This window comes from Chelonoidis abingdonii, chromosome 4, assembly GCF_003597395.2.
Source record: "Chelonoidis abingdonii isolate Lonesome George chromosome 4, CheloAbing_2.0, whole genome shotgun sequence".
Taxonomy (NCBI): domain Eukaryota; kingdom Metazoa; phylum Chordata; order Testudines; family Testudinidae; genus Chelonoidis; species Chelonoidis abingdonii.
In genome coordinates this window covers 33,373,409-33,381,827 of record NC_133772.1, presented here as the reverse complement: position 1 = coordinate 33,381,827, position 8,419 = coordinate 33,373,409, and the positions used below count along the sequence as shown (strand labels likewise).

General features: G+C 44.2%; 1 pseudogene; it reads right to left on the bottom strand.

The window, feature by feature from the left end:
• Window positions 1–129: 129 nt before the first annotated feature.
• The window catches only part of LOC116836378 (NACHT, LRR and PYD domains-containing protein 3-like), a 25,922-nt pseudogene continuing 17,632 nt past the window's right edge, over window positions 130–8,419 (bottom strand).

Below are 8,419 nucleotides of genomic sequence, written 5' to 3'. Positions count from 1 at the left end.
GTGTGTGTCTGCAGTCTGCCTCGTGACCCATACTCTCCTTGCATCTCTTACCTATATAGTCTGTTGCCACGTGCAGCCTGGTAAATAACAGGCCTGCATTTTTTTTTGCCCCTGCAAATACGTGGCAATCTACAAACGTGAACACTCCATACAGTGTTGGAGTTTCTCCAGAGCAGTAGGTCTCGTAATGATCATTAAGTAGGATTTAGGAAGCAACTGTTTCCTAAATAAACTGCTCAATGTATCTTTCATTGGCATCTCCTTCCTGGGATCTGTCCACAGACTATCTTCCTTTCGATCAAAGGAAAACCTCAGTTCATCAAAACCATCAATTATGAAGAGAAGTTTTTCTTGATTTAACAAAATCTCTTCAGTTGGTACATTTTTGTCAGGACAATTTTGAATAATTAAGTCAATCACTGTTCCTTGCTTACTTCCAGTTTATTTCTCTACAATTTATGTAGAAAATGTATGCAAATCTGTTTTCATAAACTTCTCCAGAAGCCCAGTCTAACATGATCTTTTTCCAGTCATTGTTTTTCCAATACCTGAAGCTCTCTGCAGAACAACAATTTGTAGTGTTTGTCCATTTTCATCAGGCTCAAATAAGGAGTTCATGGTAACAGAAGATCGAGTTCGTTCAATCATGATTTTTGCATGTCTCCATCCGGAGGCCATTATTTCATGTTCTCTCTCCTTTTTGCAACAAAGCTTGCTTATAATAGTCAGTTTTGTATACCTTTTGCTTAGATTCACATTCTCACCAAGACCAGAGTTCCTTTCTTTTATTAACTGGTACTGTTTTTTAATATGTTCTTTATACTTCACCCTATAATCTACATCAGTGACAAGAAGCATTACAAACAAACAATGAACTAGGAGCTGAGAGCTTAATTTTAACAAATTAAATATTCTTCTATTTAAACTATAATAATAAGAGTACATAAAATCTATTTTATCCTAGAGGATCTCAAATCACTTATCTATGTTCCAGATTCTGCAGCCCTGCTTAAAGTTATACGTGTTCATGTACAAATGTTTTGCTGAATTGGGGCCATGTACAAGAATGAATCCTTTCAACTACCACTGAAATGCAGCCACCGGTAAGGTGAAACCTGTCAATCACAAGCAATTACCCACATTACATAAATGTAGCATGTAACTATTGTAACAACCCCCCCATCATGTACCATCAGCAGGTTTTGAAACCTGACTCTTGAGCACTGCAGCACAGATATTGCAAGTCATGTGATTGGGATTCCTCCAGGAATTCATAAAAACATAAGGGGATAGAGAAGGGAAAGTCTCACACAAGCAAGCGTAAGGGAAGGCCCATGGAGGTGCAAGCCAGGCCATTGTGAATTCTAGTCCTAGCCCTTCCCCAACTGCTGTTAGTATGTCTATGGCCTCATATAGTTACTTAGGGGAGGTAACAATCATTCCCAGACTTTACAGATAAGGCACCCAAGACCTTGCACAAGGTCACTTCAGGAAGGACTAGGCATAGAAATCAGGTATCCAATAGATCCAAGTCTCATCCACTTTGTCACAGTGACTTCCAGAAGAATTTAGGGGAGTGGGTGTGTGGGTGGGTGTAACAGAGTAGCTCTGTATCACCCTCCTAGTGAAGAGACCACATGTAGAGATATATGGGTGCTACTATCTTCATCCAAAAAAGGCTGACCCTTTAGCTGAAGTGGTGAAGGTTCATACATTTATATCCAGAGGTTTGGTGTTCAATCCCCACTGATGACCACCATGGCATTACACTTGGTGGTGCTGTCTGTAACTATTAGACAACACTGTGCTCATAGAGCGAGGAAAAGAAACCAGGAACACAGATGCCCATCACTCCAATGTTGTCTCACAAATACTCATGTAACCCAGAGACAGTGTGCGAGTTTTCTCCCTGTATGGCTTGTCCACACAGAGGATAACAGCATGTTTTTCCACTGCCAGTTACTCCTAGAGCAACCATTGAAGAGGTCTATGCTGCAGATTCAAAGACTGAGGGTGTAAAATCCTGCTGATGAGGTGGGGTGAGTGGAATACATATGAAAATTGTTGCTTTTTTTCTGACACCAGCATTGCCCTTCTACAGAGCAGTAGCAGATGTTCAGGGCCTTGCAAGGTGGCTTTCCATAAGGAGAAGGAATCAGTGATATGGAGTCTGGGTAAACTGTAAGTGTAACATCCGTGTGTAAATAAAGCACCAGCCCGGGAACAAAGGTGGTCACACAGCATGCAGGGCAATCCCTTTTTCCAGAAACAGTGGCACTTGCCCTAACAATGTATATGTGGTGCTTTTAAAAAGCATAAGGGGCTTGGAATAATTGCTGGAAAGATCATATACTCAAAAACATTGTACTTAAAAGTAAATTGTAATCTTTTAATATTTGTGGTGATGTATCTTTAGTGCTTGCATTCTGGTTCATGAGAGCAGTCCTATTAAAAATAGCCTGTGACTCTTGATTATAGACTCTGCTTTCAGGAGCTAGTGAGCTGTGCATGGGAGATTTTGCTTGTGTGTCCAGACAATGGAAGACCCTGATTGTGTACGCTTCAAAAGAATCCAAATTTGACTTAACAAATGTATGTTTCTAGAAAACAAGCTTTTATTCTCAAAAGGCGTAACATTAGCTTATCCAGAAGACTGGATGCTCTAGGGCATTGTTGATCAACTACAGAGCCTTTCACCTTTAGGGCACCCATTTAGGTCTTGCTCAGCTCCATAGGGATTAAAAGTCATATTGAAGAAAGTGGATTTAGTCTGTTTATATCAGTGCAACTGAGCAGAATTTGGGCCCACATCTCTCCCACATAAGGTTCCACTTTCTCAGTTTGTGCATACACATCGGCCAAAAGGGAAAGATTCAAAAGTTGCAGTAACTTTAAGTTTTCTTACCTTTCTCTATAGCCTTTCTGAGTCTAGCAGCAGAATCTCTCACACAGATTTTGTCAAAAAAATATAAAGTTGCATCCACTGCATCTTTACTACAGAATTCTATCAAGAGCTGCACAAGATCTGTGACATGAGCAGCCTCGTCCAGCTGATGTTTGGGGATAGTCCCTTTTTCTTCATAGTCAGTATATAATAATTTAAATGTAAATTTTTTAAGGTTTTCCTCTGAGGGTACATCTGCACTGCACGATTATTTCGAATTAGCTTAAACCGATATTACAAAACAGATCTAATAAAATCGGTTTAGCGCGTCCACAGTGGGATCCCGAAATCGATTGTTTGCGTCCATGGTCCAAAGCTACCATCGATTTCAGGAGCGGTGCACTGTGGGTAGCTGTTCCTCAGCTATCCCATAGTTCCCACTTCCGTGTTGAGAGCACAGTGCCTGATGGGGCAGAAAACATTTCCCCGGGGGTGCTGGGTACAGCCTCACCCCTCCCTTTGTGAAGGCAGCAGACAACCCTTTGGCGCCTTTTTCGCGGAGTGCATTGAGCAAACGCCATAGCACAGCAATCTTTCCCTTTTTTTTTCACGTGGTGGGGGGGGGGGATAAAACTGAGGAGCTGTTCCCTGAACCACGCCAGACACTGTGTTTGAACCTACAGACATTGGGAGCTCAGCCAAGAATGCAAATAATTTTCAGAGACTGCTGTGGACTGTGGGATAGCTGGAGTCCTCAGTACCCCCTCCCTCCCTTCATGAGCGTCCATTTGAGTCTCTGGCTTCCCGTTACGCTTGTCACGCAGCGCTGTGTATCCTGGAGTTTTTTATTCAAACGCTTTGGCATTTCGTGTTCTGTAACGGAGCTGGATACAACAGATTTGTCTCCCCATACAGCGATCAGACCTAGTATCTCCCGTACGGTCTATGCTGGAGCTCTTTTTCGATTTCAGACTGCATCGCCAGCCGTGCTGATCAGAGCTCCACGCTGGGCAAGCAGGAAATGTAATTCAAAAGTTCGCGGGGCTTTTCCTGTTTACTGCCCGCTGCATCCGAGTTCAGATTGCTGTCCAGAGCGGTCAGTGCTGCACTCTGGGATGCCGCCCGAGGCCAATAACGTCGATTTCCGTCCACACGAACCCTAATCCGAGTTATCGCTATCGAATTTAGCGCTACTCCTCTCGTTTGGGAGGAGTTCCGAAATCGATTTAAGGAGCCGTTTAACTCGATATTAATGACGACGTCGTGTGAACGGATACAGCGTTAAATCGGTATATCGGCCATTAAACCGATTTAAAGTCGCAGTGTAGACCTGGCCTGAGAGATTCTCCAGAGCATTTAGAAGGAGTTCATCCATTTTCTTTGCTTGGGTTGAGGACTCTAGAAATCATCTGAAAACGTAGATAGAAGATGATAATTAAATTACTTGAGGGTCACACACTTTGTTGTTCACACAGGCCAACCTGTACATCCAGCTAAGACATCAGCTCCACTATAGCGGACCCCTTGCCCACCCATGCTGGTCAGAACCCTATTGATTTCGGGGAAGGAGGAATCTGAAAATCCTAATTTCCACTAAAATCAGGCATTCCCAATTTTCAAATTTCTCCCCAAATCAGTTGGGTTCTGACAAGAGCAGTAGGATGGGGGTCCCAGCTGGGGGTGGGGCGCAAACGCAATGGCCATAGTTAGAGAGTGAAAAAGGAAAATGCTGAAGTTAAAAAAATTCAGTAGCAACAAAATAATCTCTAGCACCAAAACTAAGCATTAAAACAGTTGACCTAGGGCAGAAAGTTTGACTCAAGGTTTAAAGATTAATCTAAATAGTTCTGAAGGAGATTAATTTTATTTTCAGTTGTTGATTACTGGCTTGTATTCTTGGGTATGAGAAAGGTTTAAAACGACAAAGAAAGGGAGGTGTGGCGTTAAGTCATACAGCTCTTGGTCATCCAGTTCCTAGACAAGACCAGGCTGTGTTTGTGAGGGGCACTTCCAGGTGATCTTCAGTAAAGCTCTTATGCCTGTTTGTAGATGCACATGCATCTGTGTGCTGCTCGTCCCTGCCTGCATGACAACAGAACATTCCTTTCCCTCTTCCACAAACACTGGGTATGTCTACACTACAAAATTAGGTCGATTTAATAGAAGCTGATTTTTTAGAAATCGATTTGATACAGTCGATTGTATGTGTCCCCACTAAGTGCATTAAGTCAGTGGTGTGCATCCACAGTACAGAGGCTAGCGTCGATTTTTGGAGCGTTGCACTGTGGTAGCTATCAGTTATCAGTCTCCACCGCCCACTGGAATTCTGGGTTGAGCTCCCAATGCCTGTTGGGGCAAAAACATTGTCGTGGGTGGTTCCCAGTACATGTCATCAGGTCCCCCTCCCTCCCTCCCTCCATGAAAGCAATGGCAAAAAATTGTTTCTTGCCTTTTTTCTGGGTTACCTGTGCCAACGACATACCACGGCAAGCATGGAGCCCACTCAGCTCACTGTCACTGTATGTCTCCTGGGTGCTGCTGGAAGATGCAGTACTGCAGTGCTACACAGCAGCATCCCCTTGCCTTGCCTTGCCTTGCGGACGGCAGACAGTGCAATACGACTGCTAGCTGTCATCGTCATCCCGTGGGTGCTCCTGGCCAACCTCGTTTAGGTTGGTTGGAGGCGCCTGGGCAGACATGGCTGCTCCTGGCCGACCTTGGTTAGGTCAGTTGGGGGCGTCTGGACAAATATGGGAATGACTCCAGGTCATTCTCTTCTTTAAGTTTTGTCTAATGGAGATTCAGTCGTGCCTGGAATATCATGCCAGTTGGAGGCTTCTGCCTCAGGCTGCTCTCCCAGTCGGCAGCACCACGCAGTAACACCTATCCCAGCCTACCCGTTGCTCCCATGGCTCATGAAGCCTGGACAGTAGTAAGGAGCAGTTCAACTATAGGCTGAGCAAGTGCATAATAGTGGTAGAATGTGCCTTTGGACGTTTAAAAGCTCGCTGGCACAGTTTACTGACTTGATTAGACCTCAGCGAAACCAATATCCCATCGTTATTACTGCTTGCTGTGTGGTCCACAATATCTGTGAGTGTAAGGGGGAGACATTTATGGCGGGGTGGGAGGTTGAGGGAAATCACCTGATTGCTGATTACGCACAGCCAGACACCAGGGCAGTTAGAAGAGCACAACAGGGCATGCTGTGCATCAGAGAACCTTTGAAAACCAGTTTCATGACTGGCCAGGCTATGGTGTGAAAGTTCTGTTTGTTTCTCCTTGATGAAAACCCGCCCCTTTGGTTCACTCTGCTTCCCTGTAAGCTAACCACCCTCCCCTCCCTCCTTTGATCTCTGCTTGCAGAGGCAATAAAGTTATTGTTGTTTCAAATTCATGCATTCTTTATTAATTCGTCACACAAATGGGGGGATAACTGCCAAAGTAGCCCAGGAGGGGTAGGGTAGGAAGGAAGCACAGGGGTGGAGTAGTTGTAGGGTCACCCTAGAATGGCATGCAGCTCATCATAGAAGCAGCATGTCTGGGGCTCTGACCCGGAGCGGCCGTTTGCCTCTCTGGTTCTTTGGTAGGCTTCCCTGAGCTCCTTAAGTTTCATGTGGCACTGCTGCAGGTCCCTGTTATGACCTCTGTCCTTCATGCCCTTGGAGATTTTTTCAAATATTCCGGTATTTCGTGTTTTGGAACAGAGTTCAGATAGCACAGATTCGTCTCCCCATACTGCGATCAGATGCAGTACCTCCTGTTCGGTCCATGATGGAGCTCTTTGGCGATTCTGGGACTCCATGGTCATCTGTGCTGATGAGCTCTGCATGGTCACCTGTGCTGATCAGCTCGCCACGCTGGCCAAACAGGAAATGAAATTCAAAAGTTTGTGGGGCTTTTCCTGTCTGCCTGGCCAGTGCATCTGAGTTGAGAGTGCTGTCCAGAGCGGTCACAATGGAGCACTCTGGGATAGCTCCCAGAGCCAATACCATTGAATTCTATCCACGCTACCTCAAATTCAACCCAGTAGGGTTGATTTCAGCACTAATCCCCTTGTTGGGGAGGAGTACAGAAATCGATTTTAAGAGCCCTTTAAGTTGACAAAAATGGCTTCGTCGTGTGGACAGGTGCAGGGTTAAATCAATCTAACGATGCTAAATTCGACTTAAACACATAGTGTAGACCAGGGCACTATAACATTTCCCTGCTAGAAAATTGTTCAGTAAGGGTATGGCTGCTACAAGTACCACAGCCACGCTGCAGCTACACCGCTGTAACACTGTAGCATAGTAACAGAAATGGTTTTCCCATTACTGTTGTAAACTCCTCCCCTCAACAGGTAGGTTATGTTGATGGAAAAATTCTTCTGTCAACCTAGCAGCATCTACACCAGGGCTTAGATCAATTTCACTACCTCTCAGGGGTGACATAGCTAGGTCGACTTAAGTTTTAGGTGTAGACCAGGCCTTACTCCGTATTGGTGGTGACAGGAAACCATACATTTTCAGTCATTTCCCCTGCTGGGCCACTCCGCTCAAGCGAAACTGACTTAGCTTGTGTGAAAAAATCAGGACTTGTAATTAGACCAAACTACATGCTAAGACAAAGCTGTAAAGAGATCTTCCTTTCCAATTGGGTTAGCCAGAATGTTAAATTACTTCTTTCTTTCCTCTGTGCTACTCAAACCAAAAATGGAACAAATTAGGGTTTGATCCTCTGGCCCCTATTCACACAGCATTCCATTGACATTAGTGGGACATCTGTCAGAATAAGGACTTCAAAAATGGGTCTTAAGTTTTGAAAATATTTAAATAAGTTAACAGCATGCACACAGTTCAAATCAGAACAAGAACACTAGTTTTTAGGTGTAGATTCATGACTATTTCATGATTATAAACAATTTCAATCTATTTAATGTATTTTCAGTAGAAAACTTCACAGCAGATTGTCATTAAAAACTTAAATAGACCTGGTTCACCACTCCTCCCGCACATCAATTTTATACGGATAACGTTGTTCTCAAAACATAAAACCTATATAAGGAAGTGTAGAAACACACCCAATATGCTAATCATAACAATAAAGTACCGTGTTGTATCCTATTTAGACTTACGTTCTGAAAATACCGTTTCAACATATGCTTTTCTTTAAATAGAATCAAACTAGTTTTGTCCAACGAAGCTTGTGTGTATTTGGAGGACCGTAACATGAAAGTACATATTGCCTGTAGTAATAGTAGCAAATATTTATATCCAGTGTGACAAAGTTCCTCCTCTACCTTGGTGGGTCCTCGGCTTAATTGGCAGATTTGCTCACCTCAGTGATCTTCCCCACAGTCTGGGTCAACTCCTCCTGTGTCTGATCAGGAGTTGGGAGGTTTGGGGGGAACCCAAGTCCGCCCTCTACTCCAGGTTCCAGCCCAGGGCCCTGTGGATTGCAGCTGTCTGTAGCGCCTCCTGTAACAGCTGCATGACAGCTACAATTCCCTGGGCTACTTCCCCATGGCCTCCTCCAAACACCTTCTTTATCCTC